This window comes from Macaca nemestrina, chromosome 1, assembly GCF_043159975.1.
Source record: "Macaca nemestrina isolate mMacNem1 chromosome 1, mMacNem.hap1, whole genome shotgun sequence".
NCBI classification, from domain to species: Eukaryota; Metazoa; Chordata; class Mammalia; order Primates; family Cercopithecidae; genus Macaca; species Macaca nemestrina.
The window spans coordinates 185,475,347-185,497,253 of record NC_092125.1 but is presented as its reverse complement, the minus strand read 5'-3'; the positions used below and the strand labels follow the sequence as shown (position 1 = coordinate 185,497,253).

The following is a 21,907-nucleotide window of genomic DNA, read 5'->3' as shown; positions in this document are numbered from 1 at the left end:
AACATTGAGAAGGTTTTTCCATGAAGGTGACTAAGAGTTCTCAATGCATCTCATTCTTTGGAAATCTCAAATCTCATTAGTCTCCAAATACAGGTCTGTCAAGTCCCTGGAAATGTAGAATGGGGCTCCTCCCAGAAGGCACAAAGGAGAGGGAGGAATAGAAATGAAGACCATCAATGAAGAGAGAACTGTGTCCCTAAATCTTTCTAAATCTCCTCAGTTACTTGAGTCAGGTGATCCAGAGTCCACTCTCTGTTGTCCCTATAAAATGAGTTCCAGTCGAGTCACATGAATTTCAACCATGCTTCAGCAGTTTTCCTGTAGCCAGGGCAAGATATGCCAGAGTCAGATGGGGATCAAGCAAACTACCTACCAAACACCCTTCCTCTACCCTCAGACTCTGGGCACTTGATTATGCCAGCCTAATTCTTATGTTCCAGGCCAAGGGAAATTCCCAGGGGACTGGCTGCTTCAACCTGTGGGCAGAACTCTTTGTCGACTTCAGATTACACCTGGCAGTATGCACCTACTGACATGACATGCCACACTGAAGGAAAGCAAGACAGAATCTGATGTATATATTTCATGTAATTGGCATTGAACAAAAGAGCTATAATAAATTTATTTTGAATGTTATACCTGCACCTGGAGAGGAAAGAATGGGAGCCGTGGAAACACAAATAAAAGACACTAAATGAAGCATTCAAGGAAGGCTTTAAGGAGCTAATAATGGCTGAGAGGGGTCATGAAATAAAATTACCCGTTAGCCCAGTTAAGAAAAGGATTCAAGTAGTCTTTCCAAGTTGAGAAAGCAACACTTTGAAAGACACAGGAGAGAAGATGGGGAACTCAGAAATTTTCAAGAAGTTTACTGTAGCTGGAATGGGAGTTAGGATGGAAGGGAAGGGTTAGAGGTGAGCTGAAGAGAGAAACAAAGATTAAATTATGAAGAGTGTAATTTTAAGAACTATATATGACATATACTTAAGTGTATATATTATTACTTAAGTCTCACATATGAAAGTATCTATTTATAGATAATATAGGTAATATAAATGCATAAATATATATAACATATAGCAATATACATAAGTACATATATAAACATGAACATGTCTCATATATTTACAAATGATTACACATGTTTATGGATCTATGTTTATGGAATTATATGTTCACATGCTTAGGTTTATGTGCATATTCCTGTGTGTATATATATACAATACATGTATATGTACAAATGATAACCCACCTGTATATGTACAATCATCCCTTAGTATGCTCAGGTGAATTGTTCCAGGATCCACAAGGTTGTCAAAATTTGAGGACACTCAAATCCCTTCTATAAAATAGCATAATATTTGCGTAGAACCTTTGCACATCTTCCCGTACATGATAAATCACCTCTAAATTACTCATAATACCCAAAACAATGTAAAATGTTATGTTAATAGTTGCTATACTTTATTAATTTTATTTGTATTATTTTTGTTGTATTGTTATTTTTATTTTTTGAATTGTTTTAACTTTTAGGTTCAGCGGTACATGTGCAGGTTTGTTATAAGGGTAAACTGCATATCATAGGGGTTTGGTTTATAGATTATTTTGTCACCCAGCTAATAAGCATAGTACTCAACAGAAAGTTTTCAGTCCTCTCCCTCCTCCCAACCACCACCCTCAAGTAGGCTCCATTGTTATTCCCTTCTTTCTCATGTGTTCTCATTGTTTAGCTCCCACTCATAAGTGAGAACATGCAGTATTTGCTTTTCTGTTCCTGTATTAGTTCACTTAGGATGAAGGCCTCCAGCTCCATCCATGTTGTTGCAAAGGGCATGATCTTGTTCTTCTTTATGGCTGCGTAGCATTCCATGGTGTATATGTACTACATTTTCTTTATCTAGTCAACCATTAATGGGCATTTAGGTTGATTCCATGTATTTGCTATTGGGAATAGTGTTGCGATGAACATCCACGTCCATGTTTCTTTATGGTAGAATGATTTATGCTTCTTTGGGTGTGTATACCTAATAATGGTATTGCTGGGTTGAATGGTAATTTTGCTTTAAACTCTTTGAGAAATCACCACACTGCTTTCCACAATGGCTGAACAATTCCCATATATATGAAATATTCTCATATGTTTGTGTATGTGTCTGTATAATCTGCAAAGAATACAATGAGAGCTTAAACTAAAATAGTAGCAAAGCAGATGATGTACAACTGATTTGGAATCTATTTAGGAAGTAGAACTGATAGAATGATGGAGTGGAAGGAAATGAGGAGTTGCAGGATGTCTCCCAGATTTCGGCATTTGACTGACCAGGCAAAGGGAGAGAGTATTATTTGAGCTACGGCTTCAGAGAAGAGCAACTTTTTAAAAGTGAGGGAAATAGGCCAGGCACAGTGGCTCATGCCTGTAATCCCAGAACTTTGGGAGACCGAGGTGGGCAGATCATGAGGTCAGGAGTTCTAGACCAGCCTGACCAACATGGTGAAACCCCGTCTCTACTAAAAATACAAAAATTAGCTGGGTGTGGTAGCACGCACCTGTAATCCCAGCTTCTCAGGAATCTGAAGCAGTAGAATCACTTGAACCTGGGAGACGGAGGTTGCAGTGAGCCGAGATCATGCCACTGCACTCCAGCCTGGGCGACAGGGCAAGACTATGTCTCAAAATAAATAAATAAATAAATAAATAAGGGCAAAATAATGTGGTGACTGTAAATGCGTAAGTTTGTTTTTTGTTTGTTTGTTTGTTTTTTGAGGCTGATTTGAAGGTACCTATGGAATCCTGTGTAGGTTATATTTAAGAGGCACTTTGATATGTCTGAAGCTTATGTATTATCTTTGATTCCCTCTTCCCTTTGGTTGTCCCAATACACGCTACACACTGAAGTCACAACCCTCAGGGTGTACAACACAATATCTCAGCTTCCTTCTTTCTTTCTTTGATGCACTTAGAACAAAGAAGCTGACTTCTTGCTTTTAAGCTTTTTGCTGCCATTCCCTTTAAGAAAACAGGCAGGTTAACCAAGTAACTGAGGTAGAGAAGTGAATTATTCTATAATATTAAAAAGTGCTTAGAGAACTGACCCCTGGTCTATACACCCTGATATGCTCTTAGAAGAGTCTCTGGAGTCTATGATAAAACTCTGCCATTTCTTCTAATTGCTTATGTTATGGAAAGAATGTCATTAAACTTCCTTTAACAGATTCCTTTGTCTATAATTATCCTTTATATGCAAAGCAGAAATGATGTTGGGGATTGTATCCTTAGGTGAAGCCTCTCAGAAGACAGTCTGAGAACTTCATAGGAGGACCTGGTCTCCCAAATATAAGAATGAATACTGAGAAATCTTGAGAAAACTCCCCAAAAATGACACACCTGAGATCTGACCATGTCAATAGAATGAAGTTTCAGTGCAGTCAAAATCCCTAAATCTAACCACTCATCTGAGTTCCTGAGTCTAGTATCTTTCTCTTCTTCAATTATTTCAAGTAAAGCCCTTGTTGGGTGTAGGAGCTTGTGAGTGAATCTAACTTAGTGTCCAATACATACAGCCAAGCAAAATGGGTGCCAAGACAAGTGAAGAGACTCTGGAGAGAGATTACAAAGAATATCCACTGTCAGAGTCATGTTTACTGTGACTAAAACAATTTCAGTAAGATATCCCAAAACAGAACTAGAAGTGTCTATGCAGCTCAAGAGGCATTAATCCAGATAAATTATTGGAGTGTAGGTAACCCCGATTAAAATGTTTTTAACATAGTATGATTACTTTTACTCTGAAATTGTTATTACCTATAACTCTTTTTCTATCTCCTCAACACATCCACTCTGTACTTTTTGAAGGCCTCTATATCACATTCTCCACCCAGCCTACATATTTGAAAGTCATCAGGACTAGGTGTAGTGGCTCAAGCCTGGAATCCCAAAACTTGGTGAGGCCAAGGCAGGAGGATCACTTGAGCCCAGGAGTTTGAGACCAGCCTGGGCAATACAGTAAGACCCTTGTCTCTACAAAATAATAATAATAATAATAATAATAATAATAATAATAATAATAATAGCAGAATGTGGTGGCATGCACCTGTGGTCCTAATTACTTGGGAGGCTGAGGTGGGAGGATTGCTTGAGCCCAGGAGGTTGAGGCTGCAGTGAGTCATGATTGTGCCAGTGTGCTCCAGCCTGGATGACAGAGAAAGACCCTGTCTGAAAAAATAAACCAAAAGCAAAACAAAGCAAGGAAACAAAAAACAACCAAACTAATCTGTGGAATATTTCAGAACTACTTTGAAGGAGAGAATGCCACTAGATTTTTAAAAAAGTTTTCCCAGATGATTGCATTATGCAACCCAGGTTGAAAAGTATCCCTCTATACATAATGGTTTTCAGGGATTGTGATGTAGCAGGACGAGCTGAAGACAAAACCCCTCAGACACCGAGTTGAAGAAGGAAGGGTTTTATTCGGCCGACAGCATCAGCAAGACTCACGTCTCAAAAACTGAGCTCCCCAAATGAGCAATTCCTGTCCCTCTTAAGGGCTTACAACTCTAAGAGGGTCCACATGAGAGGGTCGTGATCAATTGAGCAAGCAGGGGGTACGTGACTGGGAGCTGCACGCACTGGTAATTAGAACAGAACAGAACAGGACAAGGATTTTCATAGTGCTTTTCCGTGCAATGTCTGTAATCTATAGCTAACATAAGCGATTAGGTTAGGGTCGATCTTTAACTACCAGGCCCAGGGTGTTTCACTGGGCTGTCTGCCTGTGGATTTCATTTCTGCCTTTTAGTTTTTACTTCTTCTTTCTTTGGAGGCAGAAATTGGGCATAAGACAATATGAGGGGTGATATCCCTTATTCCCCAACGTTGAGAACTTCACCCACTGGTGGGAGTTCTCACTTTGATTTTTACTACCCATGTCTTCTTGCAAGACAGATTGATAGTGATTCATATAGTACACTTGTGCTGAAGCATTTTGGTGAACTCAGGTAGTGATGAAGCTTTTTATCATTTGAAGAAGTACAGGTAGCAAACAAGGGAGCAGTAAGCAAGTTCCTATTACTATTATGACTCCTATAATAAGAGTTTTAAATACTCCTAGTACTGGGAACCATTTTCCAAACATGGCCCCAGGATCAAATCCATGCCACACTTGCACGGGCACATGCGCCAGTTTTGTCATATCTCTATGTCTTCAACTACTTGCCCTTGATCAAATATATGTAGACAGCAATTAGTAAGGTTGAATGTCCTACAGACCCCACCTTCAGCTGCTAGCAAGTAGTCAAGAGCCAATCTATTTTGATAGATAGCGTTTCCCATCTGAGTTTCTTGCTAGTCCAGAATAGTCAAGGCTCTGCCAGTCTTATTAGTGATTATTTCTAAGACAGTTTGTAACCGTATGATTCGGTTGAGCATGTAAATAGGGGTCTGGTATCCCCATGAGCTGTCTTGTGCCCAAGTACCAGGCCCATAACATTGTATGATTCTCTAAGGGAGCCATTCATCATCTTTCCAATTTCCTATGGCTATGCTTCTCTTTTTGTGGGAAGCATAGACAGGGAAGCCCAGGAGTTCGTCTGTCTTTATGGGCAGTAGGAAGAAAGATGGTTTAATAGTGCCGATAACACAACTATCTGCCCACTGGTTGGGTAATCTGGTGTAAGCTCTATGTCCACATATCCAGTATAATCTAGTGGGGGCTGTCTAGTCCTGGTGGTACTCCAGGTGGGTCCACATGGTTTGCAACTTTGGGAATTGACTAAATTGAATTTTCTTAGTGTGGTTTGAACTCCACTAGGTGGCTGTTTTTGTAGTATTATTATACAGTTTTTGCCCAAGGCAGCTGAGTCTTCCCACAGGAAAGGTGAAGACCTTCCCCACTCTTGCTATACAGTATTGTCTAATGACTGAGGCTTTTAGGACCCAGAAGTTATCAGGGTGATTCTTTTGAGCTGGGAATTCATCAGGAACTGGGTCTCTAAGTACTAATTCTTGTGCTTCCCATGGCCATTGATTTCCCATTACAGTTCCTCCACATACATAACATGAAGTGACATTGAGAGACTGTGCTACATGCTTGGCTAATTGAAAAAACACATTTATTGTTTTTCCTGGAATTTCTGGTACTGGCACATTCAGTTCATCATAGACGGTTTGAAACACTGGCTCAGGAGAGCATTTATAAACTCCTCAAACCACGATATTTACTCAAGGATCCAGTCCAGCCCCATCAATTCCTATGGTTACACACTCCCCGTTTTTCCAGTGAGGATCAAGGGGGTTGGTTATTGCTAGTTCTAAGGGGTTACATTGACCACTGGTACAGGAAGGGCCACTTTTCCCTTTCTGAAGGTGGACAAAATCCTTTTCATTTTTTATCCAAGTAGCCTAAATGTCACAAGACCAGTATCTACATTCATTTCCACACAGTCCTAGTTCATGACAAATGTACTTATTTTCTGTCATATAGCCTCTTTCCTAAATAAGAGAACCACATCCTATTCCTAACATTACTATTAATGACAGCACAGGCATCAAACTTCAAGGTGACTTGTTTGGGCACTCCTTTTTCTTTTGTTTTGGCTAACACTTTACTCATATCATTTATGAGCCCTCGCCAGTCCTCAGTCCTTAATCTTATTTCAAGAACTGTGGTCATGGGGGGCTCAGATGGGTCATAACACACATCAAGTTGGTCATTTCCTGGGCTACATACCTTGTGTAGAATAGCATTATACAAACAAGTTCATTTTAGAGTCCTGGTACACTTATAATGACCATAAAATAATAGGATTGTAGCAACTTTTTGTCCTACCTCAGTGACTTGATGTATACACTGGGAACAGTCCTCAGTCTGAGGAAGGTCAGTTGAAGTCCTTATTGTACAAGTCCAAATTTTAAGGAAAATGGGTCCCGCAATCCGTTTTCTCAAGTTTCAGCCATGTGTGGACCAGTCCAGGTGTGACTGGAGCAGGGCTTGTCATCTTCTTCAGAGTCACTTTGCAAGGGTTGGCGAAGCTGCTCCTGCCCATGTACAGCTCACAGTCTACTGATGTTCAAGGACGGTCTCAGAGGTTGGGCCCACTAGAATAAACTGAGTCTGATACCTCTACACAGTTATGTTCAACTGGGCTCTCTGATACCAGGAGCAAGGTGGCGGGGTTTAGCATGTTGCAAACTTCAATGGTTATGTGGGGATTTTCATATAGTAAGCTTTGGTACTTGGTTAATCTAGCATTTGTTAGCCAATGATGTCCTTTGGTAGTCATCAAAGTTACCACAGCATAGGAGGCCTTTATATTCAGGTTTTGCCCAAGGGTTATTTTATCTGCTTCTTGTGCTAACAGGGCCATTGCTGCCAGGGCCCTTAGACATGGGGACCAGGCTTTGGAAACCCTGTCTAGTTGTTTTGAGTGATAGGCCACTGGCTTTGGCCAGGGCACCACAGTCTGGGTTAAAACTCCAATTGCCATTTTTTCTCTTTCTGACACATAGAGCGTAAAGAGTTTTGTCAGGTCAGGTAGCCCCAGGGCTGAGGCCGACATGAGCTTTTCTTTTAACTCATGAAAAGCTAATTACTGTTGGTTGTAATAGATGTAGTTTGTCCAATTTACATTTTTATTAACTGTCACCCACCAAAATATTGAGTCAAATCCTGCAGCCATTTGATTTCAAGCTTTAAATTGATCTGGTATTCCCCGTGGGACTCCAATTGTGTCTCAATAGATGCGAGAGTTAAAAGACCCATAAGGGGCTTCTCTTGCTTTTCGATGTCTTATTTTTCCTCCCTCTTGTTGATGAAATGCAAGAGGGAAAGGGATAGCCAATTGGACTAAAGTACAAGTGCCACTCCAGTTATTTGGCAGAGTGCCCAGTAAAGGTCCACGGCAATACCACCACACATCCGCTTGGGGATGAACAAGGGCTTATTGATTGATAAGCTCTTGAAAATTCTTAAGCTCACTGAATCCCTTCAGGTCTCCAAGGAATGCTAAGTTTCCTCCCTGTTGTGAGAGACGCAAAGTGAACTTAGTGTTGGGAGATGGACCCACAGGGTGCCAGACTTTGGGATATAGCAGAGAGAGCTTGGCATGACTTATCACTCCAGGCTGTAGAATCCTGGAAAAGAGCTACCATGCAGCCCATACCTGGTTGACTGCAGGACCACGTTAGTGGAAAGGGGACAGTTTGGACCTCTGGCCTGCCATGTGCACAAGCATAACAATTGCTTTTGTTTAACGTGCAGTGGAATATTTGATCCATTCCAACCAGGCATTTGCATCTTGGTATCCTGTCTTAATCACCAAAGTTTGTTTTAAGTCTTTAACTTCTATGATCCTCTAGTGAAATGAATGTACGATTTTAGGAAATTACAAAAACTGGTTGGGGCAGTCCATCCTTGCTCTTTAGTGGTCCACAGAATGTTGGACCAACTAAGGCATAAAAGCTCTACATTGGGGAGCAAGACTCCTGGTTGACACTGGAGTCTTTATTGAAATTTCCCCAGATTAAATGGTCCTAATTGACTAATGTCTAGTCTGAGGAGAGTCAGGAGGGACAGAGGTACTTTTCTGAAGTAGAGAGCCGTCTTTGACTTGGCAAGGCCCCACAGGGTATAACAAGGCAAGCATTAAATGCAATAGTTTGAAGTAAAATTGACTTGGTTATGTTAATAACTGAATGATCAGCAATAGAGCAAGGAAAGAAGAAGAGTTTATAATAGATGAAAGAGTTAAATTTTTCTTAGCTTTAGTTTTATAGGGTTTTCCCCTGGGACTATGGCCTACAACTCTGGAGGGGGTGGTGCTTTCTTGACTTGGTTGTGATGAGTCCATCCTTTTTTTGCTGTACGAACAGCAGTCTCGGTGGTTAGCAGCACAAGGTAGGGTCCTTCCTAGGCTGGCTTGAGTTTCCTTTCTTTCCACCCTTTGATGAGAACATGATCTTCAGACTGGTGCTGGTTTACTAGAAAGTCTAGGGGTGGTACATGTGCTAAAAGACTTTGAGTTTTGAGGGAAAGGAAAGTGGAAGATAAAACAAGTATATAATTTCTAACAAATTGACCTTTTGTTTTAAATGTGGGGACATCAGCAGTGGACTTTACAGTCCTTGGTGCCTTTCTACTGAGAGATTTCCTTTAGCATCTATTTTTATTAGTTTTTATTAGTTTTGGACCAAAGAAGCCAAACACCATTTTATATTTGACAATGCTTCCTGTATGATTTTTATATGAGATAAGCTAAATTTCACCTTTATATTAGTGTGTTATTAATGTTAAACTTAGTTTTAATAAAACTTAGTGTACATATTTATTCAATTTTTAATGTCTGACCATAAGGTAAGATTTTTATAGACTCTTTTTAACCTTTTATAATCTTTGTTCAAGAGCAGGTTAGTGCTTTAAGAGAAACCCGTTGCATTTTTACTTTAATGTCCAGTTCACAGAGAAATTGGATGATACCCCTTTAACTTTAACTAACATGTTTACACACAGAATTTTCTTTACAATTAATGTTTTAAAACTTGCTTAAACCTTCAAAACAATAATTTTTTTAACCTGTAATGTAGGTAAAAATTTATATTCTTATACCTTCTTATAATCCTTTTACCAAAGGATTATAAGTTTATACACCTTGAGTATAAACTGTTTTTTTCAGTAGTTTTACATTCAGGAAGCCTAGTAGCTTTTAAATTATACAACATTTCTTGCATAAATTCTTTTTTTTATAACATTTTTCTCTTTCACGACCTTTGCAGACAATTTTTCGACATGCCTCAACTTTCTGACTTATTACAAACATTTCTTTATTTAAACAACCAGTTAATTTATTTCAGGACAAGAATTTACCATATAACACTCTTTTTACATAAATTCTGCACCCACCCCCCGTTTTTCCCCCCCTTTTTTTTGAGGATGATAGCCATTCTTTTCCAAAGTGAACTTCCTTTATGTCTGTGGCCTAGACTGTCTAAGGCCACAAGATTAGAAATTACTATAATACATGTTACACTGTTAACTTTTAGCAGACTTTACTTTTGTTTAAACCTTGTGAGTTTAGGATTTTAATTATCCTTTGCTATTAATAAGACCTTGTTTTGTCCAAATTAACTTAGAATTGCTATAGATGGCTTTTTTTTTTCCCTTCAATTACTGGGGAGGAACCATCGATCATCTTGTCCTGAAGGGAGTTCCTCCTAGGTCTGGTCGGACCTTTGTATGGTAATTAAGATTTAGATGCCCTGTTAGGAAAAGTTCTGGGTTAAGAGAATTTTCAGTGGTTAATGTTAAATCATCCTTCCCCCCCCCCCCTTAGGATAATTCTGAACTGGTGAAGTGTGCTAACAATGAGATTTCCTCTAAAAGTTATTTTTTTATTTTCTTATGTTAGCAAAGCAGTTGCCACTACAGGTTGAATACATCTGGGCCATCCACGGGTTACTAGGTTAAGGATTTTTTGATAGGAAGGCTACTGGTTATCAGTGGCTTCAGTTCTTTCGGGATATGCCCTTGTTTACACTGACAACAAAGTGGTGTTATAGGGTTATGGAGAATCCTTCGATGATCAATTATAGGTTTTAAATTTACCCTGACTTTTAAAGGAATAGGGTACACTGTTTTTTATTAACTACATGTATATTTCTCTGTTTCTTTCTTTCTTTCTTTGACTTTCTGTCTTTCTTTTTGACTTTCTTTTTGATTCTGTCTCTTCCTCTCTTTCTCTCTCTTTTTCTCCTCAACTTCCTCTTTGTCTCTCTGTCTCTTCCTCTCTCTCTTTGCCTCTTTTCCTCTCTGTCTCTTTCCTCTTTCCATCTCTGCTGGTCTTTCCTCTCTGCCAGCCACTTATGCTGCTGTTCTCTCAACCACTGTGCGGGAAGGGGTCTAAAACCAGCTGTAATCAAGTGTCTATGTACGGGAACTGGTCTGGGTGCCCTGGCTTACAGGTTACCTTGTGCCATACCTTTGAAACAAGGGACCCGTCCAGGCTTCCTTCTGATGGCCAACCCACCTCTAATGCTGGCCAGCCTATTTCACACAAAGTTCTAAGTTTTCCTGATGTCCTAGTAACACTGTAATCTCCCTTAAATCCTTTCTTGAAATTTTTCAACGTAGTTCCTAGTAGGGTGGGCTTACTTTGTGTCTGGCCCATGCTTCTTCAAGACAAAACACCACACTCACACCACTTGTGCACCACAAAACAAAGAACAGGTAAAAAGGGCACACACACAGTGTTTTACAGTTTATACCAAACCAGAATCAAAGCCAAAATCATAGTATCAAGAAATCCAAGCCAGGTCAAAACCAAAACCAACTTATCAAGCAATCCAAGTCAAGTCAAAAACAAAGACCAAAGGGCCAGTACAGGCACGTCATGGATGATCAGGCCACGCTTCCACTCAAATGGAGTGGGCAAGTTCCAAAGACCAGTCTTAACAAGTTTCAGATGTCCAGACTCCAAGTGCCAGTTCCTTCCTGGGGTTCAGCCATTGTGCTGATCCTCCACAGGGGCCTGCCATGTGCTGCTCTGGCAAGGCATTCCACCCGAACAATTGCCTACCCTGGAGCACTCTCAGGATCCATGCCACTCAAGCTGGCCAGAGTCTCCTGCTCCACAGGGCAGGCCTAAGCCACCTAAGGGGCTACCTCAACTTCCCATTAATCACTTCACTTCCTGGTCAGGGAACCAAGCAATGTAGCAGCATGAGCTGCAAACAAAACCTCTCAGATGCCAAGTTAAAGAAAGAAGGGCTTTATTCAGCCGGGAGCATCAGCAAGACTCAGTCTCAAAAACTGAGCTTCCCGAGTGAGCAATTCCCGTCCCTCTTAAGGGCTTACAACTCTAAGGGGGTCCACATGAGAGGGTCATGATCAATTGAGCAAGCAGAAGGTACATGACTGGGAGCTGCATGCACTGGTAATTACAATGGAACAGAACAGGACAGGGATTTTCACAGTGTTTTTCCATGCAATGGCAGTAATCTATAGATAACATAACTGATTAGGTCAGGGGTTGATTGTTAACTACCAGGCCCAGGGTGTGGCGCTGGGCTGTCTGCCTGTGGATTTCATTTCTGCCTTTTAGTTTTTACTTCTTCTTTCTTTGGAGGCAGAAATTGGGCATAAGACAATATGAGGGGTAGTTTCCTCCCTTAGTGACAGGAATCTGGGAGGCAAGGAATGAAGTTTTCTCAATTGGCTTATTGGAATTCTGAATCCTAATAGAACATCTTATTCATGCTGATATTCTGTGACTGTTCTTAATCTCTACTTATGAATATGGTACTGCCAACTATTGTGTTGTAAAAGAACATGCTGCATCTTGTAGTAGGACTTTCTTCTTGGTTCAGCTAAAAGCCAGGTTCTTGTCACATGACCATGAACGATTAGTCTTGCAGACACTTTGAAGGGTGAGAAAAGCAGGGTTTATTGTGTGAAAAGGAAGAAAAGGGAAACAGGGACTCCCAGCAAAGTGAGAGCCCTCCTAGTAGGCTTCCTGCCTCACAGATTAAATCTCAGGTTACCATCCTGGAACAGGAGAGGCCAGGCTCCTCCCACCTGCAAATGGGGATAACTTCCTGAGGCTCCACCCCAGTGTGCACTACTGCCAGTTTTCAGGCTGGTTGGGGGTTCTCCAGGGACTCCTTTATACTTGGCTGTCTGAATCTTGCAAATGATAAGTGACAGGTTGTTATTATCTTCACTTGCATAAGGCAATTAGAACATTTCTTTTCACTCTTGCGAAGTCAGAGATGGGAAATCTTGCTTTAATTAAAGGAGGAAAGTTTACATAATCTTCAAAAATTTTGTAGATCAATTACATAAGGATATAATTATGAAGGATCCAGATGCAGTGGTTCATGCTTATAATCCCAGCACTTTGGGATACCAAGGTGGAGGATTGCTTGAGCCCAGCCAGGAGTTTGAAACCAGCTTAGGCAACATAGTGAGCCCCTGTCTCTAAAAAATAAATAATAAATAAAAGGAAAAAATGATGAATAGAACATCACCAAAACTTAAAATTACCACTCATCTCAATACAATGTTAAGGGCTTCTTGTTTCTTCCAGAAAGTTTGAAGTGTCACTCCAAAAGCAAGAACACAAAAAAGCTGGGTAATAAACAAAATTATAACTTTTATTAATACCTGTAGAGTTTTCAGGGAATGAAGTAGCCTGAAATTTACACAAGAATAGATGAAAACTGAAATAGCTATTATTGGATATTTTGACTTTCAACCTTCATACTAATGATTTGAAAGATTATATACCACCATTACTGTAATGGAATATTCTGAACTTAATTATGAGTTTAGCTCTACCAGGGAGTTCTATGCTGATAATCTGGTTGTATTGCAGTAATTAACATCTTTATGGTTCTGACTAAAGCACTTTTTTAAGCATTTCTTGCAAGGCTGATCCAGTGGTGCTGAATTCTTTCAGCTTTTGCTTGTCTGGCAAAGATGACTTTATTTCTTCCTCAGTTCCGAAGGATAAATTTTCTGGGTAAACAAATACATTTACAGAACACAGATATGTTAATTGAGTAGGGTCATTGGCTTTGGTTCTGGGTGGACACAGTAGTGTAATCCCTCTGTAGTACGTTAATTTGCAGTCAATGTCAGCAATGCCTGTGAGTGCCTTAGTGACCAAGACTGTAGGTTTTAGTGTAGCTTTTCTGCTGGGTCAGGCATGGCCTCCCCACTGGAGCTAGGAGCACCAGGTTGTTCCATATGCCAAGGGTGTGTGCCGGCTATTCTTCCAGGTCAGGCACAGCCTCCCTGCTGGAGGCAGGTGCACAGGGGCTGTGTTCTTGGGTTGGGCATGACCTCCTGGCTAGGCAGCACTGTCTGTTCCTTGGGAGGCACGACACTATATGGGCTGAGATGCTGTGGTCATTGCTGGTCTACTGGGCCTAATGTCTGAGTAGCCAGTGTTGCGGCACTGCAGTTGTTGGGATGGGAAAGAGAGTGCTTCCTAGTCAGTTTATTCCCACGGGTAAAGAACTGCAGCTGCTTGGTGGGAGATGGGATGAAACTATATGAGTGTAGTATAGTCACAGCAGAGCTCAGCAATTGGGCGATGCAGTGGCTACTGGTCCACAGGAAAGTACACACTCCAGCAGTGGCTTTCATTGCAAGATGGAGTCATATAGCAGCAGCTGGGATCCCATGGGGGAGGAGGCACAATGTGGGTGCTTTCTCTGGAGTAATGCAGCCAAAGAACTCCTGGAAGTTCACTAGACTAGGCCCAAGGCCAGTGAGGACTAAAGTGTTCTCCAGTAGCAATGACTATAGGTGCCTGCAGCTTCCATGGGGTCTCTTGTGGGCCTCCTACTTATCTTTTCCCCCAAGAAGAGTCTCTCTTGTTTCTGATCCCACCTGAGGAGATGGAATGGCAAAGGTTGGATATATTGTTCCCTCTTCTATGCAGCAGCCCCAAACGTCCATGTTCTACACAACTTTTACCAATCCCTACTGTATTCCAGTGTTCTCCTTCAGGTACTCTAGTCAAAATGTGGTTGTTTATTTATTGTTTTGGTCTTTGTGCATGTGCCAGGGGGTGATAGGCACCTCTACTCAGTCATCTTGCCAATGTCACTCCATTTTGAATTATTTGTCACAAAATCCATATACCTCCATTTCTGTAACGTTAGTTCCTCAAGGTTTATTTTAATCTTTGTTTGGACCATATTTTCCCATTTCTTCTGTTCACTGACATTTTGTGTTGGTATCTGCACATTTGAAAAAATATTCATCTCTCCTAGTATTTACATACTGGCTTCATACAGGGGAAGACTTTCATCAATTAGCCTAGGTAGACAGATTCTTTTGTAACTAGTGTGTGTAAATTCCCAATTAGGTGGATTTTCCAATTTCTGTTTTTAAAAACCCACAATATTCTACTCTCCATGGTTTCTTTCTGCTGCACTGTGTGACCTCTGGAGAGTAGCACATTTCCCAACACTTTTGTTATTGTTGTTTTTCTATGTGGCCCCAGGCATCTAGAATATGTCAGGTTCTGTTAGTGGTTCAAAACAGGTAAGGCAGAAACTAGTCTCTCAGGAATCCCACCCCCTCAAAAATGTGTGAATCTATGTTTCATCACACATTCAGACTTTGGGGACCAGCCGGTGTACCATAGTGAGACCCTTGTCTCTAAAAACAAATATTTAGCAGGATGTGGTGGCATATGCCTGTGGTCCTAATTACTTGGGAAGAACATTGGCCCCCAGGATGTTGAGGCTGGAGTCAGCCATGATTATGCCACGCTCTCCAGCCTGGATGACAGAGAAAGACCTTGACTCAAAAACTAAACCAAAAAACCCAAAAAACAATGAAGGTTGTTTTATTGTTGGGAAAATTGGAAATGGAAAAAAAAACCCTGAGATTGGTGCAAATGTAATTTCAGTTTTTGCATTGTTGAAATTTGTCATTTGATATTGGAATACATTCTTAAATGAATGTGATTATATTATACATTGTTTTAATGTGCATTTCTCACTTTATGATTTGTTTTGCTAATGACTTAATACTTGCTGTTTATTTTATATTTATTTAAGACTATGGAAAAGATGTTAGAAAAAAAGCAAATTCAAGGAGTTTTCTTATTCGAGTTCAAAATGGGTTGTAAAGCAGCAGAGACAACTCACATTATCAACAATTCATTTGTTCCAGGAACTGCTAAGGAATGTGGAGTGCAGTGGTGGTTCAAGAAGTTTTGCAAAGGAAATGAGATCCTTGAAGATGAGGAGCATAGTGGTCAGCCAGTGGAAACTGACAACGACCAATTGAGAGCAATCATGGAAGCTGATCCTCTTACATCTACATGAGAAGTTGCTGAAGAACTCAATGTCAATAATTCTACTGTCATTCGTCATTTGACCATTCTATGATCATTCAGTATTTGAAGCAAATTGGAAAGGTGAAAAAGTTCGATAAGTGGGCGCCTTATGAGCTGAGTGAAAATAAAAAAATATTGTCATTTTGAAGTGTTGGCTTATTTTATTATATGCAACAACAACAAACCATTTCTCAATCAGATTGTGACATGTGATGAAAAGTGGATTTTATGTAATAACCGGCGATGACCAGCTCAGTGGTTGAACTGAGAACAGCTCCAAAGCATGTCTCAAAGCCAAACTTGCACCAAAAGAAGGCCATGGGCAGTATTTGGTGGTCTGCTGCCGGTTTGATCCACTACAGCTTTCTGAATCCCGGTGAAACTATTACATCTGCGAAGTAACTCAGCAAATTGATGAGTTGTACCAAAAATTGCAACACCTGCAGCTGGCATTGGTCAACAGAAAGGGCCCAGTTCTTCTCTATGACAATGCCCAACTGCACATTGCACAACCAACTCTTCAAATGTTGAATGAATTGAGCTATAAAGTTTTGCCTCATCTGCCATATTCACCTGACCTCAAGGCCTTCGTCCAGGGACAAAAGGAAAGCTCACAGTAGGCCATTGCCTCTGGAGGGAAAACATACAAAGCAGCACTGATGCCCAACTAAGGTCAGAGATGTCTGACACTCTAAGACTGGATCCCAAAAGAGAATGCACTGGGGGATCCAACTCCAGACCTCAACCTCTTCAAAGGGGCCACCCATGGCAGAAGTTCTAAGGCCTGGTATTAAGCCCTCCTTAGAATTTTCTCTTGCAGTTCCAATACCGCTTGGCCCCAGTATTGGTTGGAATCTGGTGTTTTCTGTTGAATGGGAAAGTGGAATGGAGTTGCGGGTATCCAGGCTTTTCTGTTGCTGTTCTTAGCAGAGTCAGGCCTGGCTAGCATGTGATGTTCCCCTTTGGTGGTATTGAGCTCTACTCTTCTTTGGAATCAGGGAAGGTTTGACCTTTAAAAATCAAACTGCCATGGAAACTGCTTTAACCAAAATTTTGGTTTACAGACTTCATTGGATTACCTATTGGAGTAAACAAAGTAAAACTGGTGAGTCAGGGAAGGTTTGACCTTTAAAAATCAAACTGCCATGGAAACTGCTTTACCCCAAATTTTGGTTCACAGACTTCATTGGATTACCTATTGGAGTAAACATAGTAAAACCAGTGAGCTTGTATTGCTATCTCATGGCTAGGGTTACAAGGTAAAATCTATTGGATCTTTGTGTGTGTGTATATGTGTCTAGATGTGTTTATTTGTATATACATTTATTGTTTTATGTTGTGTCTACCAAATTAGCTTATAAGTAAAAGAGTACTCATAAATTAAGTAAATAAATCTAAGCAATTTTCAAGTTCACATGATTTAAGTATAACTTTCCTAAACAAACTGGTTTTAAAATTATTGGTAAAATAAAAATAGAAATACTTTCAGAATTACCAGCATACATTTTTGTCTGGACTTTATATTTGTCTCTATTAGATATTTTGAAATGTCAGGGCTTGGCATAGAAGGTTATAAAACTATAAACCCAGCCAAAACAAAATGATCTTTGTTTGCATGCCTTTTTTTTTTTTGGACAAATGAGAGTAACTTAATGTTAGCTAAATCTGAGTTATTGGCAACAATACCTATGTATTTAACATTGAGGCTCTTACTTAGGTTTAGGTGAGCACCTGATATTCACTGGCTATTAAAAACATGGTTAACAAAGAAATAGCTAACTTTAAATGATGGTGTCTAATATCTCAGCTTACAGAAGTAGTCTAGATGAATTGTTAAAAATAAAAGAATTGAGTGCATTAAGTGGGATAAATGTTTCAGGTAAATTTTTTGTGTAAATTAAAATATTAAAACTATTTTTGATGCTCATTGAATATCTGAGTAATTTCCAATTAAGAAAGGGTTATGATATGGGAAAATATGTTTCTAAAAATTGTGGAATTGTTCTTATCTATAAATGCTCATATCTAATATTAGTTAATTTTAAGCTTGCAAAGGCTTTTAAATACTCAAGATAATTTTTAGAGTTAACTATAACATGAACCTCAAAATTTTTGAGGATGGATGGTAGAGACTAAGAGAAAGTACCACCATGTGGTTACAAGGTCAAGCTCGCAAAGACATAAAACAAGATGGAGACCTCATCTAGCTGTTTTTGTTTGTTTGTTTCAGGAAACTGAAGCAAAGTTTGTTACTGACCAGCTTGCTGGACCATCGTGAGCAGCAAATTTACGGGGTCCTAAGCCATATTCTATCCTAAGGTACTCTTTATGACAAAACCATACAGAAAGACACACAAGGCACACAAGATTTACTACAGCTTAATACTAGTCTCAGAATTATTTTTCACATTAATCAAAACTTTAGAGAGGAGATAAACAGTAAATTTTACCACTCATTCAACTGGTTTGCACAAAGAGAGAGACCAGAAAGTCTGACTTGTAAGGAATTCTTACCCTTTTGCCAGCATGTCCAGTTTCTGGGAGAACCCTTCTTTCAGGGAGAAGTCTTCTTTCAGGGAGAGAGAATCCAGAAACTCGACATGATGGCAAAGGGTAATAATTTTTTACCAGTCAGACTTTCTGGGTTCTCCTCTCACTTTTTTTTTTTTGGGAGAGAGAACTCAGAAACCCAACATGCCGGGAAAAGGATAAACATTTTCTACCAGTCAGAATTTCTGGGTTCTCCTCTCTCTTCTCTTTTTTTCGGGAGAGAAAACTCAGAGGCCCTACATGCTGGCAAAGGGGTAAGAATTTCTTACCAATTGAACTGCTGGACTGTCTCTTTCTGTGCAAATCTGTTTAATGAATGTTAAAAATCCATGTTTATTTCTTCTATAAAGTTTTGAATAATGTGAAAAATAATTCTGAGGCTAGTCTTAGGCTGTAGCAAATCTGGTGTGCTTTGTGTGTCTTTCTGCATGGTTCTATCATAAAGAGTACCTTAGGATAGGACACGAACTTAGGACCCTATAAGCTCACCACTCAAGATGGCCCAGAAAGTTGGTCAGTAACAAACTTTGCTTTAGTTCCTGAAACAAAGACTGGATGAGGACTCCATCTTGTTTTATGTCCCTGGAAGCTTGGCCTTGTAACTACACGGCAATACATTCTCTTAGTTTCCACCATCCAGAACAGGAATTTTGGGGTTCATGTTATAGCTCTAAAAATTATCTTGAGTAGTCAAAAGGCTTTGCAAGCTCAAAATGAACTACTCTAGACTCCTTCTAGGAAGGGAAATAGAGACTGCCCAATGCTACAGCTCAGCAGGTAAGGCTTCACCATTTTACGATGGCAGCCCAGGTTTAATCCTGGATTAGGGAATAAGTCCTTTCTGGTTTGTGATCTGCATGACCTTTGTCATTTGTTAATTTTCTTCCTCTCCATGAACTGTCTTGAATTTTCCTTTCCTTAAGCACCTGAGAGGTTATCTTTGATAAAGTCCCAGTGCCAGAAATATTGGGCACTTGACGTGACTAAAGTTGGATAGTAAGACATTTAAAAGGATATGCATAGAGGCCCATGGGTAAAAGTCACCTTAATTAAAAGTGAATGTCCAAACTATAGATATATTTTAGAAGCCTTTATGTTTTTCTCTTCTTGGGTCTTGTTTTTTTGTTTTTTTCTTTAATTTTTTTTTTTCTTCTCACTCAACTGAATTATTTATCTCCATTTAGTCTTGCCACTCTTAATGCACACATGAGAGGTCCTAAAATAACTTCTGATAGCCTGGGACTTACTAGGGAAAAACAGAAAAGATGCCACAAGACCCTGTTTTGAAAAAAAAGAAGAGATGCAACAAGACCCTATTTTCCTCATGAAACCCCAGGAATTAAAAGCAGATAGATCCCTCTTAAAACCTAGGGCTCTGTGTTAGTCGATTTTCATGCTGCTGATAAAGACATACCCGAGACTGGGCAATTTTCAAAAGAAAGATGTTTAATTGGACTTACAGTTCCATGTGACTGGGAAGCCTTGCAATCATGGTGGAAAGCAAGGAGAAGCAAGTCACATCTTACATGAATGGCAGCAAGAAATAGAGAACTTGTGTAGGGAAATTCCCCTTTTTAAAACCATCAGATCTCGTGAGACCCATTCATCATTACAAGAACAGCATGAGAAAGACCCACTCCCATGATTCAGTCACCTCCAGTCAGGTCCCTCCCACAACATGTGGATTTGTGGAAGTTAAAAAATGAGATTTAGATGGGGACACAGCGACAAACCATATCAGGCTCTGTTGTGTTTTGCATTGTGTTATCTGATGATTATGAGTTTTGGGGGCATCAGAAATTACTTCTCACTATTAGAGAGCTTTGGTGTGAAGTAACTATGTAGGAAATACATAGCTGTCCCCTTTTGGGGACAGCTAATGGCAGTTATCGGTGGGGGAAGATACTCAGCTCTTTGCACATTTGGATTAGAGAAGCATGTTGTTGGCCACCTAGAAGTATGGAAATGCCTCCACTCCCCACTGAGAGATAAGACTCTCATGTGAGATGGTCTGATTCCCTCTTTTGGGGATCCAGGATCTGGTATAAAAACAGGACCCTTAATTTTGGGGATCTGTTTTTGTCTTCCAGCTGTGCCTGCTTATTAGGCCCTGTTATGTTTTTCTAGTCCTGTTTCTTGAAGGGCTCCTTGCTGAGGCCAGTGGTCCAAATAAGAAACTGGCAAATGAAAAAATCTCACAACTACTGAATTGTCTTCTGTATGTCTGTAATTATGTGTTGTTCGTGTGATGTTTATATAAAAGAGTTATAATTAATTGACTTAAAGAAAAATAAGTGCTTCAAACAAATGTTTTGAAATAATAAAAACTGTCATGCCTTTTAGTTCACATGACTTTAGTAATCTCTGGGAAATAAAAACAGCTTTAAAGATAATTGGTAAAATAAAGACATTTTGTCTAAGTTAGGCAGGTCAGATACTAGGTTTGCTAAATACTTTAAGGTCATAAACTGCTTCTTTGGCTCTTGAAAATTGTTCAACTTGTCTGCTTTACAGCTAGGTAAGGCCTGGAGACATGTGGAGTATGCCAAACCTGTAGCTATGCTGGAAAAAGTCAAACCTTATCTGCACCTAGTACATAATTAAAATAACATATCAGGTTTTCAACCAAAATTAAAAATTTCTAAGAGTTAACATTATGACAAGTAATTGAGACTACTGAAAGATAGTTTTACATGCAAGATGTGTGAGGAGAGTGAAATATGTTTTTGGTAAAATGTTATAACAAAGCATGGGAATGTAAAGTTTTGTAAACCTTTAACATATTGAATAGGCTACTTTAAAATCAAATTTCAGCTTCAAAATTCTCTTCTGACCTTTAACTTTGAGATGCTAGAGAGGCCCCACTGAAGCATCCAAAAAAGAGGTAAACAGAATTATGTGACAGGTTTAATTACATGGGAAGCATTGTCAAAATAAAAAAAGATGTTTAATCTTCTTCTTGTTATATTTTAGTGAATGATATTAATATGTGTTCCAAAATTTTATGGAATTTCTAAAATTCTAATATGTCTGTGTATATGCTATCAAACATAACTATGGTTATTATGTTAAGATATTGTAGGCCACAGAAATAACCAAATTTCCTTGTCAGGTTTGTCTTTTTTTTTAATTTTTAAAAATTATTATTATACTTTAAGTTCTAGGGTACATGTGCACAATGTGCAGGTGTGTTACATATGTATACATGTGCTATGTTGGTGTGCTGTACCCATTAACTCGTCATTTACATTAGGTATATCTCCTAATGCTATCCCTCCCCACTCTGCCAACCCCACAATAGGCCCCAGGGTGTAATGTTCCCCTTCCTGTGTCCAAGTGATCTCATTGTTCAATTCTCACCTATGAGTGAGAACATGCGGTGTTTGATTTTCTGTTCTTGCAATAGTTTGCTGAGAATGATGGTTTCCAGCTGCATCCATGTCCCTACAAAGGACACAAACTCATCCTTTTTTATGACTGCATTGTATTCCATGGTGTATATGTGCCACAT

General features: G+C 39.6%; 1 long non-coding RNA gene across 1 annotated transcript in view; it reads right to left on the bottom strand.

The window, feature by feature from the left end:
• Nucleotides 1-11,020, bottom strand: part of LOC139362392 (uncharacterized) — a 50,029-nt gene extending 39,009 nt beyond the window's left edge. Inside the window, exon 1 of the long non-coding RNA XR_011621216.1 lies at nucleotides 10,969-11,020. This is a non-coding gene — a long non-coding RNA (uncharacterized lncRNA). The remainder of the gene's footprint in view (nucleotides 1-10,968) is intronic.
• Nucleotides 11,021-21,907: the final 10,887 nt, after the last annotated feature.